General features: G+C 41.4%; 1 long non-coding RNA gene across 1 annotated transcript in view; it reads right to left on the reverse strand.

Annotated features, from left to right (window-relative positions):
- LOC109633160 (uncharacterized) overlaps window positions 1–15,928 on the reverse strand; it is a 52,141-nt gene that overhangs the window by 21,335 nt on the left and 14,878 nt on the right. The window contains exon 4 of the long non-coding RNA XR_011245901.1: window positions 6,819–6,982. This is a non-coding gene — a long non-coding RNA (uncharacterized lncRNA). The remainder of the gene's footprint in view (window positions 1–6,818; window positions 6,983–15,928) is intronic.

Consider the following 15,928-nt stretch of genomic DNA (forward strand, 5'->3'; position numbering starts at 1 on the left):
ACCACTGAGGGACCCACTTCAATCCTTGCACCACCTTAACTCTGGACATCTCCCTTCAGCCGTCCAACTAGAAGCCCTTCATGCTCCCTTCCTCATCACCACCTCCATTGTCCAGGCTCAGGTGGGAAAGTCTCCTTTACATTCAATTCACTTAATTTATACTACTGCTTCTATGGCGGTCTACTTTGTAAACATTGTATGTGTTGTCCTGAGTGTTTGTTTGTGAAGGTTATTTGGGTGAAGAATTTGTTTAATTACAGGGGGGAAATATCTGTTCAAAGAATATCTACAGTAGTGTAGACAAGGCCTTCGATTATTAATCCCAACAGTTTTAGAATGAGATGTCCAACAATCACATACTGTTTTAATGTTTGGGGAGTCCACTAGCTTTTGTATTCTACCCACTACCCCCATTGAATGGAGCTCGTAGGTTCTTTGCCAGCTGACTCTGTGTTGTCTAAACACAGAGGAGCGTAGACCCTCTCTTTACCCTTACACTGGAAAAGTGAACCTGAGATCCTGTGGGTCCGACACAGGCCGACATTAGAGCTGTGGTGAAAGCCCACCTCTCATCTCCAACGAATGATTTTGAGTTAAGTGAGACACCATGTGTTAACAGCTTATCTATATTTTATCTTTCTAACTCTTATCTCTCTTGAAAAAAATGGTGTATATTGTATAATTGTGTGTGTGTGCGTGTGTGTTTGTATACGTGTGTGGGTGCCACCTCAGCATCAGCGATGGAATAAATCACTTGTGGCTCGGAACAGCAGGGATTACAACAGCATTCTCCAGTGCTCAGTCATGAGGTAAATTCAGCTCATCCAAGTGGATATCTGGACTAGTTGGACTGTGTGTGTGTGTGTGTTTCTTGGCTGAGGATCTAGACAGGATGAGCATCATACTAAGCCTTTAGGAATCAGGAAGATAGTTCCCGGGATGCCTGGAATTCCTTCCGGAAACCTTGATGTCTGACATCGAGGGTGAATTAGAGTCCAGCGTGTGTGTATGTATGTGTGTGTGTGTGTGTGTGTGTGTGTGTGTGTGTGTGTGTGTGTGTGTGTGTGTGTGTGTGTGTGTGTGTTTGAAAGAGAGAATAAAAGTGACAATTACAGCTTGTATATCTCCCTTTCTCTCCCTTCCTTTTGAGGCCAGAGCCGACTGTATCTACTCACAAGACTAGAATTATGGGACAGTTATTAGGAGAAGCCTATTATGGTATGAGGACACAACACGTCTCACTCCGTAGACAGAGACAGTTACAACATTGCATGTGATAGGAATCAGACTGTTCCACTGTTATCAGAACAGAATGTGATGATGCCGCAGATTCCTCAGATACCAATGTGGTCAGGTTTATTCCTCACTATAAACGACTACTGCAGACATTTACCTAATAGCCGTCCTGAGTGCAATAAAACAAAATCTATGACTCGCTATTACACTCATGAAGTCATGTAGAGGAAAAAAGAAACAGGTTCACAGATTAAAGGAATGCAGTGAAGAGAGCAGCATGGGTCAGAGAAGTGTCTTTTTCGTCCTTGTAACCATCACAGTTATTAGTTAGAGCCCAAGAATATTCAGCTGCACTACAAAACCATGCCTGTTATCCGCCTGTTACTTTCATCTTCATTTCCTAGCTGTGGTCAAACAGTTTGTTCACAAGTCAACAATAAGGCCAACTTATCTAAACCACTTCATTTGGAGGTAGAGAAAACGAGTTTACCCAGAATGTCTCAGCTGTATCCACAACTACAGTAAGTATAGTAGGTTAAAGCTAAACCGGAGAGAAAACAACATAATGATTAAAACAGCAGAAAGTGTGGGTTGTAATTTTTTACTCTTTTTTTGCCTTTGTTTTTCCTCCAAATAAAACGTCTCATGTTTCTTAAACATTTTAAAACAATATCATGTTCCTATACCTCAGAAACTAAGTTCTCCATTAGTCTTATACTTACATTAAGTTGGATGACTTTCAGAAGACTAACAATAAAAGGTTCATAAATGATACAACAGAGTTCAAAATGTCCTGACTTTCATTGCATGTAAATCACAGATTTTATATAAAGATGGATGATGTGTCTCCACTTCCTCCCACTATTCAGAAATGATCTAAAATATCCTGCATAGCAACATCACACACCACCAGAGTCTGCGCAGTAGCGATCATCAATTCCATTTGTCAATCATTATCTTTAACAAGTTTGTTTTTAACATCAAGCAACTAATGAAAAATAAACTTACCAGAAACAACACTTGAACAAATAGTAACCATCTATGAGAAAAATGTATTTGATGTTTACTTTGACTTTTTAGTTTGGTCCATATACTAACATGGAGGAGATGGTTTACCTATACGGCAGCCAGCCTCCAGGTGGCGATTAAGATACTTTACAGTCTATGGTTTGGATCAAGCTCAGTACACTTGATCCTACATTCTCCATTATGTAATTCATATTATATTTCAATACACCTCCTATAGCTTGTAAATGCCCACATCTGTCAAACTACATAGCAGCAGTAAATACAAAAAAAGAAATTCAGGGCATTTGACACATCTGAGCTGAGATAGCCTCTGTGATGACATCATCAGGGTTATTTTCTTAGATGTTACAAAGCTTCTGCAGAGACGTGGAAGACGTTACATAACTGTTTTCATAGCTTGGACAACTGACAAGACTTGTAAACTGATCTTGATGCATAAAATCAGTGACGTATCCCTTTAACCTGAGAGTACAGTCTTATTGTTACTGTTGGAAATGATGGTCCAAACTACGAAAATGAATTGATATTCTTTAACATACGGTTTGGATCGAGTGTTGACTCAGTTTCATCATCAGATCATTAGTGAGTCTCTGTCCTCATGTTGTGATTGTTATCACAGCAGTGATGACAATGGACCTGGATCAAGTTCACCAGGCTGGCACATCAGGAAGTGATGTTACACAGAGGCAGACACACCTTGTGTAATGTTAGTGTGGTTAAGATACAGTGAATGACACTGACACAGACACAGACACACACACACACACACACACACACACACACACAAATGCTTCACTTCCTATCTACACTTACTGAATGTTGCAAACAAACCATTCATTTGTCCAGTTCTGATTCAGTGTAAATCATAATATACCACATATTCACACTTGTTTCCCACTGCTGGAAACATGCAGCACAAGAGGAAATTGTCCCTTTTCATTTTTTGTAATTTTCACTGCTGGCTTAGTGGTGCCAATATTTTTTTTCTTTTATACTCAGACACAACCGTCATCAAATCTGTCTTTTTTCGAACCCAGAATGCTTTGGAAAGAATCTCCCAGTCACCAGTTCCCACAACTCACCTACAGTGGCCCATGGGGGACAATAGATGCATTCAAAGATGAATAGTTGGCAGCAGATGGAAAACTTGTGAAGAGGGTGAAAGGACACTCCTAAATTGCTGAGCTATAAATTCACAGTCACATTAAGAACATTCAGGGTCATCTTGCCTGAAGCCACAGTTGATTTTTGTTTTCACATCTTGTTTCTCGTTAACAAAGCAAAGAAACATCTGACTAAGTACAAATTTGAACTCTCTCTTTTTTACTAAGTTCACATTGTGACACTGTGTCTTTCCTTTCACCATGTTCTATAAAGCCTCTTTTCCATTGGTCAAAAATCAATCCGATCAGCAGTGTTGGAAACATGGCACTCGGGTGAACACGCTAATTTCTTCTTCTTCTTTATTTTGGCAGAGTAGACGCTACTGCTACATCTTTGCACCATGCATTGGTTTCTAGTTTGTTCGAGACAAACAGGGAAAAATAGAACTCCTCTACAGCCAATGGTAAGGAGTCAATGGCTTTTATAAAAACCTCTGTATACCCACCAATTTTGCTGTAAAAGAGGAATGAAACATGATAATTACTTCAAATGCTCAAGAACTTGATAAATTTGAGTCTTCATAAGAGCGAATGCAGCATCTGCACCAGTATCAAGGTCATTTTCTGTTTCTTCAAACTGGCGGTCACTTGTGACGAATGCAATCAAAATGAACAACTGATCAGCCTTTGTGCGTGTATTTGCTATCTGTCACTTGGAGGCTCCCAGCACTATTATAACGAGCATACGGTTGGCGTCACACACAGCTCATATTAACCCTTTGGCTTTTTCTGCATCTGTGAGATTGTGTGTGTGTATCTTCTTCTCTCTGTCTTCCCAAACGTTCCACACTAATTTCTGTGTACACATGCAAGGGTCCTCATCCACAGCAAAGCAACTGCTCCTCTAAGTGTTTCACTCATGTTTTAATGTCTAATTATGTGCAGTGAGTCAGGGAGAGAATGAGAAGTCTTTGGCTCAGAGCTATAACTCGAGTGCCGCCTCTCTCTCCTCCTCTAGCCTCATGATCCATCTTTATCAACCCTACACCCTCCAGTTGCTGTCCAAAATGTCTGCCGTCAGTGCCCTGCAGAGAAGTCGGCTATACACCCTCGCATTCCACACAGCCGCTCAATAAGGACCATTCATGGCCCGTGCTATAGAAGTGACAGGCAGTCACAGAACAGAACATTGTGGTTACATGTGTTCATTCCACTGTGAGGCTGAGCCAGAGGTGAGTGAGGAACCTCACCACGTCTCTACCTAATTTTACAGAGAAACTCACAGTAGCAGAAATTTACAGACAGTAGCAGAGACACAATGAGATGCTTCAACCACGGCTTCAGTCTCTGAAGAATTTCAGTCCCACATGCCCCTCCCCGCTCCGATCCCTCTATTCTGCTAGAACAAGATCCATGAGTTGCTCTGGCAGATATCTAACCTGGCAAGCATATGTATGTGTGTGTGTGTGTGTGTGTGTGTGTGTGTGTGTGTGTGTGTTCCTCAGGCTATCCCTGAGGGGGTACGCATCTCGTCTGTGAGTCACAGGCAGGGTCTGTGTCTGTGTGTGAGTCCATCAGAACACATCAGCATCAACATCCTCTAGTTCACCCCAGGCAGACAACGTACACACACACACACACACACACATTGTACATCGTTAAACTTCCCCAAGGCTATGTGCTATCCCCCATATCCCCTCAAGCTGAGACCTCAGACTCTCTCCACCCTTTGCTTTCCATGTGAGAGAGGCCGTTTACTCACACTGGACAACTGCTAGCATATGCTACTCGCCTGGGAAACACATGGAGCTGACTGGGACTGAATAAGACATTTCATAACACAGACATATTTGCCACAGACCAATCACGGTATGCATTAGGCTCGTTGTTTTACTTTACTTAACTCTTTTTCACGACAGATTTTCACTTGTATTTTATCTCCAGTGCACACACCCAAACATTGCTGCAAAAACACACTGAACACCACAGTTTACAGTAAACAATGTGCTCTTCAGATGAGCACGACTCTGAAAACGTCCTAGTTACAGAAATGTAGGAAGAAATTAGGGCAATACTCAACGAGTTACAGATATGGGCCCAATTCCTTTGAATAAAACCAGATTTTCACACATTCAATTTGCTTTTTTGAAAAATAGAATAAAGGCAGGATTCCAAAAATGTAAAAAGCAGTTTGGATTTCACACCAGTGAACTGAGTGTGAAATGAGAACATGTGATCTCTTGTTCTAGATTAAATATTGTAGATGGACAGACACAAAGGGTGAACAAGGAAACAGACAAAAGATAGGCGAGTGAGGAGACAGAGAGGCAGACAGACAGAGACAAGGAAGTGTGGAAACAGAGACAGACAAATAAACAGAGAGAGCGTGAAAAAGAGAGACAGTGGAGCACACAGACAGAGAGGCCAACTGTGGAGTGGACAGCTTTACTCTGTCTGAGTGCTGCAGCGGCCTCTCAGGGCTGAGAGTCATTATCATTCTATGACACTGATGAATGGTACATTAACATGAGGGAGGGTCTGACATGACACATGATGGACACGGCTCACTTTCTGTCGCTCGGTCACCTTTTCGTGAGCGTTCTTTGATCAATTTGCAGCAATGACATCTTTTTTTTCTCTATTTATTTGTCTTTTTATGCAGTGCAACCATGTAAGTTTGTCACATAGAAAGAGGCTACGCCGTTTTGTGTGTGTCTGTGTGTGTGTGTGTGTGAGAATTAAAGAGAAGATAACAGCCCCACTACACTGTGAGTGTTAGGTAAGAGGAGCCTCTGTATGGACTTGTGGCCTTGTTTGGAGTGTACCTCATTGTGCTGTTGTTTAACAAGAGAGGCTCTCGAAAATACACACACACACATGCCCACTAGAAATTATATCAATGGTTTTATAGCACATGGAAAAGGAGTGCATGTTTAGTGGGGGAAAGCAACATCCCAAGGTCTTCCATCTGTTGATTGTTCTTCATTCCTGCTAATAATTTCCACTCTGTATATGTCCGTGACTGTTCCTGGCATGTGATTAGGAGTTTTGAGCAGACAGAGGCATGCACAGGGGAAAGTGACTTACTCTGGCTAAGCTCTGAGTTTCTGGTTCACTCTCTGCTACTCTGCTGACTGAGTGGAAGTCACTTCTTGGCCCCTTTCTGGTCTTTGTTGGCTCATCCAGACAGGGAGCGTGTATGGCCACAAAAATAGCAAGGGGATTCTTTTGTACGTATGAGGTGTCCTCCTGATGTGCTGGCATAGTGCCACTTAAGCACCTTAGAGCTGGGAAACACTGGGATTGCCCGGCCTATCCATCCAGTAATAAGTGGATCAGCGTGTGTCCAAGGAGGCCCGGGCGAGGCTTCCACTAACTAATACTATAATTGGATTAGTGAGTGTGGCTCTGTGTGTGTGTGTGTGTTAGTGAGGGTTTCCCCCAGCTCACCGTGTCCCTGGTGTGTATAGTAAAGCTGCTGGAGTAAGACGTGCGTGTGACGTCACTCTCTAGGACAGTTATTGGGTCGCTGTTGTGACCCGATGATTCGGTTTTTCCTGCTGCCACGACAAAGCCTGGCTGGAGATTCCATTAGCAACAAATGCGTGACGTCACTGGGCAAGAGGAGGAAAGACACAGAGAGGAAAAGATTAATTTACCTAACAGGATCCAACAGAGCAAGCTGGTAATGAGTTGTAACTCTGATGCTGAACTCAAGTACTAGTATTGACAAGAGAGGATAGAGCCGACTGTGTGGTGCAACAACGATAACACCATGAAATGTTAAGACAGCAAATTCATTACCACAATTGCATAACTGAGTCAGCTAGATGTGGCGTTTGGAATCAGGGTCATCGACAGATTTGTTGTTATCTCTTGATGAGAAGATCCTGGCTTCTCTGGGTTCTTTTGGTTTCTTACCACAGTCAAAAAACATGCAGGTTAGGTTAACTTACCTAAATAGGCAACCTGTAGTAACCTGACTAGAGTGTACCCTGCCTCAGGCTTCAGATGTCCAGAACCCTGAAAAAAAATTGCTGTGGATAAAGGATGGATAGATTTTCTTGTGAAACAGTGGATCAGTGGTTCTGTTATTGTGTGTTTGTTGAGTTCAAACTCCCTTTTCTCTCACAACTCAAAGACATTAACAGTATAGGTAAGCTTAAAAACTTTAAAGTCTCCCTTCTGTCAACTGACCGACGCAATAAAGTCGAAATTTGGTTTGTTCCTGCAGTGTTTGCATGTGTGGGCGAATGAGAGGGGGCAGGGAAACAAAGTGCGCCAATCCATAAGCCCCATCGACAAAAAAACTGCTGTTCCTCAACCGGAAAAAGCATTGGAGGAGAAACACTCAAACTGGATGTCCTCAGACGAGTTCAAATACGCACAGCAGGCAGGCGGAGATGTCAATACTCAATTTTGGCAATAGAAACATATGAGAGTACCCTGAATGCGAAGAGCAAGAGAAGTAGTTTAAATAAACTCAAACTTTATGGCATACTGTTTCCATTATTTTTAACAAATACTTAACAAACATAATGACATGCATTTTAATACTCATAACCAATAGACAGTATTTTTGTTAGGCTTTACTTAAGTCAAAACATAAGCAGACATTTATTTCCCTTAATTTTAAGTTGTTGCCTGGTTTCTACTGTTCATTGCAACTTCACAGTGCCTTTCATGCAGCGCTGGTTACACTGAATACTTTGAATTTGAAGGCCTCAACAAAGTCAGAAAGTCTAGTGTCAGTAGGGAGAAAGGAGGCCTAATAACAAAAGCTCCTGCAGCCAGGAGACTTCTATTTAACTCTGGGGAGAGTAGGAGTCTAATATCCTGAGAGCGCAGAGCAAAGTATCGAGGGTAAACCCATATAGAATTTGTGTGTGATTAAAAGCACTTTAAGTCTGATTAGACATGGACAGGGAGCCAATGGAGGGAAGCTAATGTTGGTTTAATGTGGACCAATCGTCTGGATTTAGTTATTCTTAGTAATTCTCAACACAGCATTGTGAACCTTTTGAAGACTTAGCATGAGCACCTGTCTGGCTAGAATACAAGACAATGATCAAGTCTTAATACCCAGATTCTTGGCTGTCAGACTATGAGAAATCGCATGTCGATATCGAGAGTCACTTGCTCGAACTGCAGTCTATGTCGGGCTTGGTCAACGACCAGAATTCCCAGAATTCTTAAGCTGGAAATTTTGAGACATCCACCATATCACAATCAGACCTCTCATTTAATAATTTAAGAAGAGATGTCAGTCTTTATAGACATACAGCTGGGTATCATCAGCATAACAGTGAAAATCCAATGACTGTTTACTATTTAAACAAGAGGGAAATATGAAGAGAGAAAAGCAGAGGACAAAGAACAGAACCCTGGAGTACACCAAATCTGGTATCCAAATACATTTAATATTACACACGGACTTCAACCAGGTGAGGTCCAGGCCAGAGACACCAAATCTGCTTTCCAATAGGTCCAGGAATTTCAGTAAGAGTAAATGAAAAACAGAAGATTGTTCACCATTTAAATAAAGTATGTAATGTCTTTAAAAAATAATTATCAAATAGGTCTGAAGAATGAACCTACAAGCTAACAGAGCAACAAAATATATATAGGGAGAGCAGAGTGATGAAAAAATGTAAACAGCCTGCAGTGTGCAGCTGTTTAATGCTCTCAGCAGCAGATTCAACAGAGCAGCCATCTTGGCTGTTAATGAACCTGCTTCAGCGGCACTCCCATTGGGTGTGCCTATATGCTGAAGTCACCTTATTTATATAGATCCCCTTTCCATAACTGCATTGTCCACTATAGCATTTTGTCACTTAAACGTAAACATATGTAATATCAAAGCGCTTGCTAGAACTGTGAATTCTGGTTATTCCGCAGATGGTACTTTTAACAGTTATCATAGGGACTATTTTTTGAGTAGAAGGAGCTATAGAAAAAATAAATTAACCCTATGAAATGTAGAATACGAAACATGTGATACAAAAGTGGTTAAGCTAAGCCTTCAAAATAACATATTACAACACTGTAAAATGTACCGTTTTACTATTGTTTGGGCACAACGTTGAACAAATCTCTACAGGGCGCAAGATAAACATAGAAGATTTGTTCACAATAAAACACATCGTGACCAACTGAGTCACAAAAGAGGACACCAGTTAGAATATTGAGAGTGAGCTCCTGTGTGTTTGTCTTTTTAATCACCTACAGTATTGGCTTGTTACCACAGATCTTTCATGGCATGCTAATTAAACATTCATTAAAAACCCAACCCTACAAGCTCTGCTCATTCACAAATCAAACTCACACCTCCTCCCACACAAGCTATCACACACTCATAAGCACACTGACATACTATGTATGTGTATTTGACAGGACATGGGTCTGCACCCAAGAAATAATAACTCCAGGCTTGTATATATGAATTATCCATGCCACGGTAGATTCATGAGTATGTGAACATTAATAGCGTCCATCTACTGGTTTTCACAGTTAACATACCAACATGTGTGTATACTGTACAAACAATTTTTTAGGTATTGAGTAGGTAAACAAAAAGATCTTAAAACAACAGAATTTACAAAGCCATCTGATTCATGAAGCAACCTACTGCAAATTTCAGTTTTGCACTGCTGTCTGAATAGATTGAGTGATAAAAGAAGTACTTTTATGTCCAGGAAGCTAAGAACTCACTTATTTAGAATATAAACATGATTATATGACTAGGTAACCTCATATTTTTAAACAGAACTAAGTCAAACTCTGATCATATACAAGTTTAAATTAATCTCCATAGTAAAAATTAGGAGAAAGATTTTTTTTTTTCCAGTGCATTAAATAATACTTTTTTATTTGTCATGGTCATGTGTGATGTATGATTTGTCATTTAGGTAAAAATATCTGTTTCTTATCATCGAAAAAAGCCACAAATTGACGCAAACTTGACAGCTGTGAGGCTGTGCAGTCATACGATGAAATACAATTGCATTTTTTTTTTGGCGTGGGCTGTGTGACATCATTTGGAAAAAAATTCAACTGTTTCTTTCTCCCTTGGAAACAGGATGTTTTTAACAATTATCTTTGAAAAGAAGCCAACTGAGACCCCTCAACGCTCTGGCCCACGTGCGCACACACACTCACACTAGAACGCCCACAATAAAGAAAAAACACACATTCACAGCTACTTCAAAGACAGACATGCACAGCATTTTACCATTGAGCGGAGAGCGTTAGACAATCAGAGGAAGAAGGGCAAGAGAGGAGGAAGTGTGGTCACACTGTATGTGCTCATCATCAGCACTGACATAAATAACTGTCGGAGAGTAAACAACACATCCCATTCATAAAAAACAGACACTGAACGCCTACTCCCCAACAGTGGAACGAGAGGGGAGGCAAGAGATAAAGACGGGGAAAGAAACTGACAGATATGTGCACAGAGAGACAGACTCTACACACACACACACGAACATCGACGGAAATATAGACTAGAAATGACAAAAGGGTAGGGTGAGACGTGGGGCCGCAGTTTGAGTGAGAAATAAAACCTGACGATGACATCACATCCTCGTCACTGCTGGTTCCGTCTCTTGGTTTGGAAAACACCAGAAACCTACGTCACTTGTTGAAAAAACACTTTCCTTCTCTCACTCGTTCTCACTAATTCACACAAAAATACACACGCACACACACACACACACACACACACAAACACACTGATAAATGTACACACATATCATAGTTGAATAATAATATATAGTAAGCTGTTGCAACACAGCACTCTGTGCATACATGAAGTCACCAGCTGTTTCCTAGGCATATTGTGCCATGACACCAAACTATTTTCCACTCACTCACTCACTCACTCATACACACACACACACGCACGCACACACACACGATCACCACATTATGCCAGATAAGGACATATAAATAGTGTGTGTATGTGTGAGAGTGGTGAGTGCATGCTTGGTTTGTCAGAAAGAGGAAGTTGCAATGGAAGGTCTTTTTTTAGAAAAGAGCGGAAGTGTCCATTTCACTTCTCTTTCCAGGATAAGCACATAAAATACAGACTCACACAAACAGAACTAGTGAAACTGGACACTTTCTTGACACAAACACCTACACGGTCTCCTGGTGGTTTACTGTGGTGGATCCAATGCAAGTTTTAAATAAAAAAACTAAAATCATCATGTGTATGTTCTACCGGTGCACACACCTGCAGCTGACAACCGTCCACTCACTTCCATTCATGCAGGAGAAGAGTAAAATGAAGAACATGTAGATAACGGGTGAAAACATGTCACATATAAGGTCATGAGGTGTTAAGACTTACGCACACACCCAGCCAGCCAATCAGAAACTAACCAGGTGATACTAAAGCTCTGTCATTGTAATACTGATGTCATATGATTGTCATGGCACTGTATAGTGCACTGTGTAGGTGTTCTCACTTCCATTTACATCACATGGTGACAGGATGAAACCGACAAGTGAGACTCGAGTAGGCGACCTTGTCACTGCCTTGATCACTGGACCACAAACCTGCTCACAATGTGACCAGAGGACTGAGAGTGGAAGATGGCACATTTTTCTGGGTGACCCAAGTGCTGCAGTTTAAACCTCACCTCTACCCACAGGGCTGTGTGAGTATCGACAGAACTGGCTTTGGTTCTCATACGTGTGATAAGTGAGACATAGGTGGTACCAGGTTTGTTCATGGTTTTCATTTTCCCCTGAGACTCAAAATTTAAGCCTATTTCACATTATTCAAATTTGAGGTGGTGATTTTTTTTCTGCATCAAGAAATGAATGAAAACTGCTTGAACGGCTGTTTGAAGGATGGAAAATCAATACAAAGGTAATGTGGTAAGGGGCGTTCCATCCATTTTATATGTCAAAGTCGATTTCACACAGTATGCAGCCTGTGCAAACAATTAACGTCAGTATTACAGTATAACATCTCTGTGGCTCTGAAGCAGCTTTGTCAAGTCTGACAAAAATTACTCTTCTGATGTCACAAGTATCTTGGTTTGTGCTCGGAGACAAACTGGAAGCTTGAAAGATATTGGGTTTTTCCAGACCTAGAGGGTCTAATAAATTACACACTTAAGCTGCATCATGGGAAATGTAGGACACAGTGTTTTGGGGGCATAACTTAAGACTGCAACATGCAATTTCAACACTACATATCCCAAAATTTGACACACTGTACCTTTAAGACTAAAAGTTAGTAAGAAGTCATGAAATCTTTTTTTCACTGGTCCTCAAACATTTAATATATTTAAACAAACATAACAACAGAATGGAGAATGTAAGTTATTAGACAACATGGCGGCACCGGCAGAGCTAAAGAGGAAGCAGAGTGAGGGAGAAGATGTATTCAATGCAGAATTGGATGAAATTCTTTTCAGATACAAACAAAAAAACACATAAGCAAACGCACATCACCACACAAACACACATTTAGCACGAGCACAAGAGCCAATCCCCTGGCACCCCTGGGGTGTTCCTCTGGGAGGGTTAATGGACGTACTCACTCACCCTGATACTTTCCGCCCCCCCTTAAATTCATCTTCCACTGCCCCTGTCCTCCCACTCCCCTACTTTTCCCACTCCACTAGTGCTTTCCACCCCAGTGGAAACAAGGAGGGGTGGCAGGGCTCTGCAGCGTCTTCAGAGTGTGCACAGGAAAATGGGTCAGATACTGGAATGGATGGGAAGGGGGGGTGGGCTTCTATCTCAAACATCGAGCAGTGTATGTGTGTGTGTGTGTGTGTGTGTGTGTGTGTGTGTGTGTGCGTGCGCTGGGGGCAGGGTGTGTGTGTTTGTGTGTGTTTAAAGGTGACTGGGTGAGCTGGTGGTGAGAGCCCTCAGGATGTCATCACCTTCAGGCACATGCCAATAATTCTCCTGTTCCAAAGATGAATTCTGATATTTTTAAAGACAAAAATAGTCTATTATGTTAATGCCTGCAGGATAAATAAATCAAAACAGAGTGTGATATTATGAATTGTTGTTTTTAATTACTTTTCATTTCTTACATGAGTCTGAGCAGCATAAACATCATAATTGTATCTCACGCTTATCTTACTCTATTTTGACACTGAGTTTTCAATCTGTCATATGCATGTATATGTGTGTTTGTGTGTGTGAGTGTGTGAGTGGGCACATGTGTGAATGTTGTTTATGCGTAGGAGACAGTTACGTGTTTTGGCTTACAACATGGCTGTAGATGGCTTGAGTTGTCATGACGATTTTTAGGAGGACTTCACCATGGTGACCATGACTGGACATACACACGCACACTTCTTATCCAATAAAATAGTTTTTTAAAAATAAGGGAATGACACACTTTTGTTTCTGACCCAATTTTTTGAGAAGAAAACAAGTTTTTGTGACAATAGCTCCTGCTGCTTAAGGAATTGAGACTGATATTTTTTAAAAACTGATTAAAAGCATTTCAAACAGGGGTGAATTAGAGGGTTTAAATGGCTGAGTTGGGTCCTGGTTATGGAGATGTGACTCAGGATTAGAGTCAGAGCCAGGTTCAAATTACTTAAGGGAAATTCTGGACCAAGGTTTATGTTTTTGTTGAATTTGATCCATTTGACCCGATTGATTAGTTTTAGTTTCACATTGTAGGGAGCAGACTTTTGAATGGAAGTGTTGTCAGTTTGGCTATTGTACTCACTAACTGTTTTGAATAAAGTGTATAGAAACAGTCTTTCCATTTGAAAGGGGAAAAAAATAGGAATTGGTTTATTGTATTAATTTCATTACCATATCTTATCGTATTACTACCAGCAAAACTAAAATCCTTATCGTCGAACATTATATTATTGGAGGTAGAGACTCCAACTAGTCCTGCAAGCCTTTTCTTCTCCTATTGTTTAATCCTGTCTCAACTTCCTGTAATTGGCCTATCCACAACATCTCCTAACTTATACTTAAAGAAGTCCAATTTTACCACAACTCTTCTGATCTTTCATCTTTAAAGCCACAGACATCGCTGGGTTCAACTTGCCAACGCGAGTTCTAGGTCACTAGTATAATTGTTGTGGTCTAACTCGCCTCTGTGACAGAAGCATAATACATTTTCACACTGTGGTGACAAGAAATACGCAAGTGTTCTGCTGGTGGGTAAGAGGTTACACATCAGTTGACCGTTTGGTCCATGACCACGACTCTCTGTGGCACAAAGAACGACAGTCTCCCACATACACAGGACACAATCAGACGTCAGCCTATCACACACAACAGAGCTCTGACATCATGGCTGACATGACAACTAAGCAGGAACAGCTGTCTGGTAGTTACAGGCCACACCACAGGAGAGTGACGCAACAGTGAATGCATGAGTGTATGTGTGTGTGTGTGTGTGTGTGTTTGTTGGTGTGTGTACCGTATGAGAGTCTGGGTCAGCACTGCTTCTGCATTAACAGACAGCACTGGTATGGTCAGCGTGGGAGTAATGAATCATGAGGTCAAACACTGAAGTTACATTCCAGCGAAGGGGAGGAAGAGGAAGAGAGAAGTCAGAGAAAGTGAGAGTGAAGAAGTCAGACGTCAGACAGAGAAGGGAGAGAATCAGACAGACAGAGGCTGTTCATGTCTCAGTGATTTGGTAACATCCTCAGTAATATCTAAATCAATTTTTTGGACTGAGTCGCCCCAAAGCAAAGATCTCATGAACTGTCGGCAAGATCAAGTCCACACACAAACAGACATTGCTGTGCTGTGCTACGTGTTCATGTTGCGCACAGATAGCTGTGTGTGAATGGTCCGCTCTGCTGGGAAAAAGAGGGAATCCTGCCCAGACATTCCATGGCACAGATTTCCAAAGAGTTTCCACTACAAGTAAGACAGACACACACACACACACACACACACACATATACACACACATATACACACATGCAGCTGCTCAAGATGAATTCCTATCTAATGTACTATGGGAAGGAGAAGACAAGGACTTTAGAGAGGGACAGCACAGACACTTAGACAACTAATAACTTACTGCTATATTAGTGTCAGGGAGAGCAGCAGATAAGAACTTAATCAGGCAGGTGGTTACAGTAAACAAGATCATGTTACCACAGCCTGCACTCAGCATTCAAACCTTGAGGATGCAGCTCCAAGTGAGGCTTCCCATCATGCAAGAGCAGTGAGGGTTGTTTCTCTCAGTAGGTCAAGGTCATATGATTCCACGCAGGTATAATATTAATACGTTGATGTGCTCTAAACACACTAAAAAATATAAAAGATGTATTGCAAATGCCGATAATAACTATGTGACTATTTTATATGATGCACATAGTGGTGCGAAACAATAAAAAAAATTAAATAGAGCATTCTAAAGCTCACACCGTCACACCAAACTTGCGTCGGGTTACTTGTGAGATTGGCGTCACAGTATCATGGATGTTATTCACCTTTTCCCCAACAGAAGAGGAGAGGAGGACTAGTTGCTGAAGTGAGCAAGTTGCTGCGTGTGTCCACAAGACTATCCGGAGGCACACACAGCTGAGTGAATTTCACAG

Source organism: Paralichthys olivaceus, chromosome 13 (genome assembly GCF_024713975.1).
Source record: "Paralichthys olivaceus isolate ysfri-2021 chromosome 13, ASM2471397v2, whole genome shotgun sequence".
In the NCBI taxonomy this organism is placed as follows: domain Eukaryota; kingdom Metazoa; phylum Chordata; class Actinopteri; order Pleuronectiformes; family Paralichthyidae; genus Paralichthys; species Paralichthys olivaceus.